Consider the following 7,629-nt stretch of genomic DNA (forward strand, 5'->3'; position numbering starts at 1 on the left):
GGTGGTACAAGCACAGCGTCTGAGTGTGGCGAGTGCGGGCCGGTGCCAGCGGTTGTCTTTGTTACCGGGGAATGCACGCTTGATGAATGGCGGTGAATGAGCAATACCCACTGCCAGCGAGGGCTTTACTTCAGGACAGCGGGGACAGCAGGGGTAGCCACCTCCTGAGTCTGTTATCGGTTTTTCATTCCAGTGGACATCTACTCACCTGCCTTGTTGAGGGCCTTGAACTTGAGCACATATTGGAATCCCTTGGAGGGACTTGATGATGCAGGTTCCTGGCCCCACGAGAGTCCTGGGATCCGACCCTCTGTGGGCAGAGCCCAGGGTCTGCATCGTCATGGGCGCCATGCTTGTCGTCAGTAGCTGGAGCTGTGGCTGCCTCAAGGAGGTCGGTGATGGGCCCATGAACTGATGAGGCAGACCTGTTCGCCCTCAGCGGGGTCTCCCACCTCGCTCCATGGGCATGGAGGCCTGAGCACGGTGCTGGGCCCAGGACAGGGAAGGATAAACCCCAGAGAGGAAGGCCTCCTGGAAGCGGTAGTGTGTCAACCAGGTGTGAAGAGTGGGAAGCATGCTACCCTGCTGAGACTAACAGATGGCGCCGTGGATGGGGGAGCAGCGCGCACAAAGTGGTGGGGGCAGGAAAGACAGGTTGTGCCTGGAGTGTGGTGTGGGATGAGCTAGTAGATGGTCTATTCAGAGAAGCAGGTGGGGTTTATCTGGATCACCAGGGGCCTCGAATGCTACTACGTCTTATACAAGCCCCTTCCTTTCTCTGTTTCCCTCCCATCACTTGAAGGTCTTAGGACCCACTTGTTCCATTTCCAGACCCCAGTTATCCCCCTCCCCAGTTCTTCCCCACCCACCTCTCTCCTTTTAAAACCATTCATACCCTGACCTTAAAGTCCGTTCTCATGAAATAAATCTACGCTAATGTTCCAGTAGCCAAATATAGGATGTTTGGTGGAAATGGGGACCTGGGGGTGAGGGGATCTGTCTTGTAATAGGGGCTTTCAGTACCTTAACCCAAGGCAGGGACACCAGTGGCAGAAGCTCAGGCATGATGGACCAGGGACAGCCAGGGCAGCTACAGTACATTTTCACAGGGCATTGTGAGGATCAAAAAGAATGATGGCTATCAAGTGTCCCTCATTCTTCCTGGCACATAGTAGGTGTTCAGTAAATAATGTGCCCTCATGTCATGATTTTCCCAAGTCAGTTCTGGAGTAACTATTAACAGCTTCCCTTTCAGCTTTATAAGTATCCTGGTTTGGGTGATAAAGTGTATATGGTCATTGCATCCATAAATAATAGCTATTTCTTGGGAAGCGAAATTCCCCAGGGTAACTGTGGGAAAGCAGCACCCCCAGGAGATGGGCTGCCTTCCCCACACTGACGTCCTCCCCAGCCCAGCCTCACTTTCCTGCCACTGGAGGAACAACCCCACTGGGCCCAGCGATGCTCACACTAGCCGCTCAGCCCCGCGGGCTCCCAAGTAAGTGAGGGCTCTGGCATCTCACGGTTGCCACATCTTCAGCCTGTGGGTCCCAGGCATCTGCTTGATTTCCTGAGATGTGTCTCTAGAGGAGGTGCCTGGGGCCTAGAAAGTGATCTACACAAGGAGGCAGGAGGCTGGCATGTGCCAAGGCTGGTTTGTCCCCTCCCTCAGCTTGACCTCGGGCCTGTCTGTCCCCGTCCCGCTCTTGACACCAGTTTCTTGTGTGCTGGAGAGACAGTCCCGTTATGGATGTTGGGGCACAACTAAGGTAGTAGTTGAGTACCCCAGGGGGCTGTGGGTCATAGTGACAGCAGGCCCTCTTGGGCAGGGTGACTTCCTTCAATATCATCCACCCTCGTGGTCATAGGGACATTCCCTCCCCATGCTTAGCAGCTGCCCCATTGACCTTCCTGAGACTCAGAATTCAGCTCTCTCAGAAACCTGGGTTTTCAGGTGCTTGTTAAAAAAAATGTATGCCTGACTTTCCTGGTCTATAAAACAGGCCTGATATTACTCACCTGCTGTTTCTGTGGGGAAGAATCAGAGGGCATGACGGCTGACAAGGGGCTTGTCCACTGTACCAGCAGGTGACGCCCCTTTGTATCCACAAGCGCCAGCACAGGCCTCTGCACACAGTAGGTGTGCAGTAAGTGCTTCCTAGCAGATGTCAGGGAGCTGATGTCTTCCCTTTGCAGAGGTCAGAGGAGAACACAGTCACTCACTGCCCAAATCCTCCTCCTTTGCTTGTAAAGCCTCCACTTCCCCCAGAGGTTGGTCTTGAGTGAGGTGGGGGGCTATCCCTGCCACCATGGCAACCCTACCCTGCTTGTCACCTGACAGAGATGTGAGCTCCTTACTCAGGAACCCTGACAGCCTGAGGGGTAAGATGCCAGGCAAGGCAGCGAGATTGGTTGGGGGAGGGAGGGTATCTGTGGGCCCCAAAATTCTAAGTTTTAATCTCTACTTTAACACATGCTGGCTCTCTGACCTCTGACCTCAGGGAAGTCATTTCACCTCACAAAGCTTCCAGTTTCCTGTCTGTAAAATAGGGATAATAGAAGAGTTCACCCAGTTGGGGAGGACCCGATGCCTGGCACAAAGGAGCAAGCAACACCTGCTACTGCCACTGGGATGACCTGGTTGGCAGGACATGGCACATCATTGTAATGGTGTTGTAAATGGCAGTCCCCCTGCAAGACAGTAGGGCAGGTGCTAGGTCTCATTCTTTCATTTACTCAGCAAATATTTATTGAGCACCTCCTATGGCCCAGTCACTCGGCTGCGGGCTGTGGGCACATCAGTAGGAAAAAGGTCTTCCCTCCTGGGCTTACTTGAGGGATAGGGCTATTCTGACAGAGCCAGAAGGAGTGCTGTACTTCAAGGTCAGGTGGTGGCACGTGCTGCAAAGCAGGGCAAAGGGATGGGAGAGAGAGTGAGGACAAAGTTAGGCGAGTCTGGGTCCAGGTTCAAGACAGTCTCTCTGAGGAGATGACTTTTGACAGAGACCCCAAGGAAATGAGGGCAGGAACCATATGGATATTCAGGGGACAGCAGGTGCAAAGGGCCTGGGGTGGGAGTGGGTTATGACTAAAGAACAGCTGGGAGTCCAGTGTGGAGGGAACAGAGGGCTTGGTGGGGAGGGTGGTGGGAGGTGAGGTCAGAGGGGCTCCTACAGGCCAGATTGTATAGGGCTCCCCTCTCTGGGTGAGATGAGAGTCATTGAGGGCTTTGAGCAGAGACTTGTGTCTTAAACAGGACCCTCTGGCTGCTGCGTGGAAACCAGGCTGAAGAGATCAAGAACAGAGGCAGGGAGGCAAAGGGGAGACCCTGCTCTAGTCCAGGAGAGAGATGGTGGTGGCAGGACCAGGCAGCGGAGGTAGGAGTGGCGAGGGCTAGTTGGATTCTGGAGACGTTTTGAAGGTACAACAGCAGGATTTCCGGATGGATTGACTGTGGAGGAGGGAGAGGAGTTAGTCCATGAAACTGGACAAGGTCACCTTGTTGGCAGAAAGGGTACTGAGCCAGGGGTCCTCATGGTCACTTTAGGGAACAATGTTTGGGCAACTGGAAATGTGTGTGTTGAACTGAATATCAGGATGTAGGTCTGTTATAAACATGACATAATGTAACATAAAGACATATGGAAGAGCCCTGGTCGGGTAGCTCAGTTGGTTAGAGCATCATTCTGATACACCAAGGTTGCAGGTTCGATCCCTGGTCAGGACACATACAGGAAGCAACCAGTGAATGCATCAGTAAGTAGAACAGCAAATCGATCTTTCTTTCTCTAAAATCAATAAAAAATAAATTATAAAAATAAAAAAGACATACAGAAGAATAAAACCTTTTCTGTTTAAACACTAATGGGCGGGGCCACATAAATGAACTGGGAATCAGGAGGCCCAGGATCCATTCTGGCTCCCCATGGCCATTGTGTGAACTTGCCTGGATACCTGGCCTCCCTGGGCCTCCAATTCCTTTTGGAAGATCTTGATTCTGACTCTGGTGGGTCATCCTTCAGGCATCTTGCTTGGAGGCTCCAGGCCACAGCGCTTCTCAGCCTGTGGGTTGCGACCCCTTTGGAGGTCGAATGACCCTTTCACGGGGGTCGCCTAAGACCATCGGAAAACACATATATAATTACATATTGTTTTTGTGATTAATCACTATGCTTTAGTTATGGTTGGGGGTCACCACAACATGAGGAACTGTATTAAAGGGTCGCAGCATTAGGAAGGTTGAGAACCGCTGCTCCAGGGGAACCTGCAGTTGTGGAAGGCAGGGAGGAGCGGTGAGCAGGGGTCCTGGTGGGCTCAGGCCTGAGCTGCTCTCCTGAAGGGGTTTGCGAACAGGGGAAGCCATGGCTGGGAGAGGAGGGACCTGTGCAGGTCTGCGGCTACCATTCCCCCACCCTCTGCCCTCTGTCACGTCCTTCTGGGGTGGCTGCGAAGGGGTGTCTCCTGCAGGAGGCACAGGGACTGCAAGCTGGGCCTTTGTCCCGGCAAAGTAGCTGAGCCAGCAGCTGAGCTTGGGTTCGCTGTATTTCCCAGGTGCAACTCCCCCAGGGCCTGGCCTGACAGAGGAGGTCCCTTCTGCCTTCCCCCAACCATGCCTTTCTCTGCATTTCCACCATAGAGAGCAGAAGTGTCTCCAATAAACACCCGGTCACAGAACTCATCACATGGCAGCCTAAGAGCTCTTTGTACAGCTGGGGAAACTGAGGCCTTGTATAGGAGAGAGACTTGCCCCGACCACAGGAGCTGAGGCTCAAACCTGGGGCCACTGCTTTGCCATTCAGAACTGTCTTCCCTACCCCCACCCCTCCTGTCTTCTTTTGTTCTCCACACCCTTTGCCAAGGGTCGGTAGGGAAAAGGGAGAAAGCTCTTGGGGCAGGCTGACCTGGGTGCTAAACCTACTTCTGCCACTCACTTGCTGTGTGACCTTAGGTGAGCTGCTCAACCTCTCTGAGTCTCAGTCGCCTTATCAGCCGGATGTATGTAATGATGACAGTCTGTCAGGGCTGTGGGGAGGAGCAAATTGGACACTTTGTAGAACTGGACCCCCAGGAGGCCCTTGACAGGTGCCAGTACCATCTGGGTTATCCAAGGTGAGAAGAGACGCCTAGCATAAGTGAAGGTAATGCCAGGAGCATTTCCACTTGATACTGCACTCAAAGAAATCACACGAAGCACACAGAGAATCTGTCTCAGAGGTCCCAGACCCTCTGGACTGTGGCTGGACAAAAGACCAGAACTCCAGAGCCCGGGAGACTGAGAGCCACCCTCCGTGCTCCATTCATTATCACCTCCTCCATGCCCAGCCTGGCCCTGGGTGCTGCGACCTTGAGATGCAGCCACCACTGTCCTGGCTGGTGGGCAGTGGCCCCGGGCAGGTCAGAGCCAGCTCCAGCCCCAGCTGTCTCCCCAGGGTGAGTAGCAGCTCACTGGGGTGTGGCGGCACTGGCGTCAGGCAGGCTCTCTGGTTCCGGGAGGTCCCAGGAGCATGTGACAGAGCTTGGAGTGCCTGCATCTGCCCCCACACTGCGGTGTCTCCTCCTCTTCCCAGCTACACCAATCAAGAGTGTAGTCCATGCCCACTGCCTCCGCTTACTCCTTACCCCACTGCTTCTGCCTTTTGTTTCCACGTGGCCCACAGCCACCCTCCTCCCTCCTCCTCTTCCCGCTGAGCTTCTCAGGGCTGGATTGTGCTCACTGACTCCAAGCTCCTCTCACACTGCAACCTACATCTCACCTCACCCCTCTGTGGTCATTGTTCTCCCCAAGGCCAGCAGGACTTCCTTGGTTCATCTCAGTCCTCAGCTCCCCCAGGCTCCGGGCGGTGCTGCAGGCCCCTGACCACCCCACCACAGCTTCCTGGACCTCTGGTAGCACCTCCCCACCCCCACCTTTCTGGCTGCTCCATCTCACCACCTTTGCTGGCTTCTCTTCCTCCGTCGTTCCCTTAAGTGTTTCTGTCTTCCAGGGTATTGTCCTGGCTGCCTTTCCCTCTCAGACCACACCCTCTCCAGGACTCATCATCTGCTACTGCTTCAGTGTGCCTGTGAACACCCACAGTCCCCAGACTTCCAGCTCATCCTTGGCTTTCCCCCAGAGCTCTCGTGGATGGCGTTTCTTATGTACCAGAAGCGTCTTACTCAGCAATGTCCAAGGTGATCTCAGCATTTCCACCCAGGCCTGCCCCTGCCTCATGAGGGGTACCATTGCCCTCTGCAAGGACCCTGATGGCTACACCCCAGCATTTCCTTGCCCCCTTTCTAACTAACAGCTTTGTTGGGATTTAGTTTACATAGCATAAAGTTCACTTATTTTAAGTATTCATTTTGTTGAGTTTTAATGAATTTATACAGTTGCGCAACCATCACCGCAATCCAAAAGTTGCCTTGTGCACATTTGTAGTCAATCCCCACTCACATCCCAGGCCCCAGACAACCGCTGATCTCACTTGCCTTTTCTAGAAAGTACATGTAAATGGAAACAGACAACATGCAGTCTTTGCGTCTAGCTTCTTCCACTCAGCAATTATTTTTTATGTTCATCTATGTTGTTGCACATATCAGTACTTCATTCTTTTTTGGCACTGAATTTTATGGATATAGTATAACATTTTGTTTATCTAGCCACGAGACATTTGGATTTTTGGCTATTGTGACTAATGCTGCTATGAACATCCACATACAAGTCTTTATGGAGACATATGCTTTTGTTTTTCTCGTATTCCTCCCTTGTTTCCATCATCCTACCAAACCCTGGTTTCCACTGGGGAGCCATGTGGTCTCAAGGAACTGACTCTTCCTCCCCTACTCGGGGATTGACCATGTGACCCTGACTAAGCCAATCAGTGTGTTCTGTTACCCAGGAATGATGATTGGTTCCTGGACAGGCATGTGACATAAGCAAGTCCAATCAGAGTGATTCTTAGGATCTGGGCTGGAAGAGAAGTCCTTCCTCATGCCTTGATGGTGTTCTTTGTTTGGAACAGCTGCAGCCACTTTGTGTGCATGTGGAAGCCAGATTTAGGGGGAGCTGACAGGGAGAAGGACTGGAATGAGAAAACAGCAAAACAGAGCTGACACCCTGATTGAACTGTGCCTGAAGTCCACCAAAGTTCCGGATTTTTTTCAGTTATATGGGTTAATCAATTCACTTTATTGTTCCAGCCAGCTTGAGATGGTTTTTCTTGTTATTGTGGTTGATAGCCCAGGGATCAGCAAACTATGACCATTGCCTGCCTGTTCTTACAAAAAATTTGTTGGAACACAGCCATGCCCATCCATTTATGTATTGTCTGTGGCAGCTTTGGAGCACTGAATGACCCACAAGCCTAAAATATTCACCATTGGTCCTTGAAGAAAAAGTTTGCTGAAAGGTTAGTACATTAGTCCTCCCCCACCATTATCCACAGTTTTGCTTTCTGAGGTTTCAGTTGCCCGCGAAAATGGTAAATGATACTTACCTGGCAGGGAGATACCATCACACGAAGGTGGTTTTCCCAGGGCGAGGCTTATCCATTGCGCTCTGGCTGTGCTGACCCCTGCGATGTCCCCAGATGTGGGAAACTCGACTGCGTCATTTGTAGTAGTGGGGGACTGCGTTCGCGCTCTCCCCTG

At 52.4% G+C, this 7,629-nt stretch overlaps 1 non-coding gene across 1 annotated transcript; it reads left to right on the top strand.

Annotated features, from left to right (window-relative positions):
* Positions 1–7,467: 7,467 nt before the first annotated feature.
* On the top strand, positions 7,468–7,629 carry LOC150003504 (U1 spliceosomal RNA). The gene has a single exon (XR_016512822.1). It is a non-coding gene; the product is annotated as a U1 spliceosomal RNA (small nuclear RNA).

This window comes from Furipterus horrens, unplaced genomic scaffold (assembly GCF_987537825.1).
Source record: "Furipterus horrens unplaced genomic scaffold, mFurHor1.1.pri manual_scaffold_8, whole genome shotgun sequence".
NCBI classification, from domain to species: Eukaryota; Metazoa; Chordata; class Mammalia; order Chiroptera; family Furipteridae; genus Furipterus; species Furipterus horrens.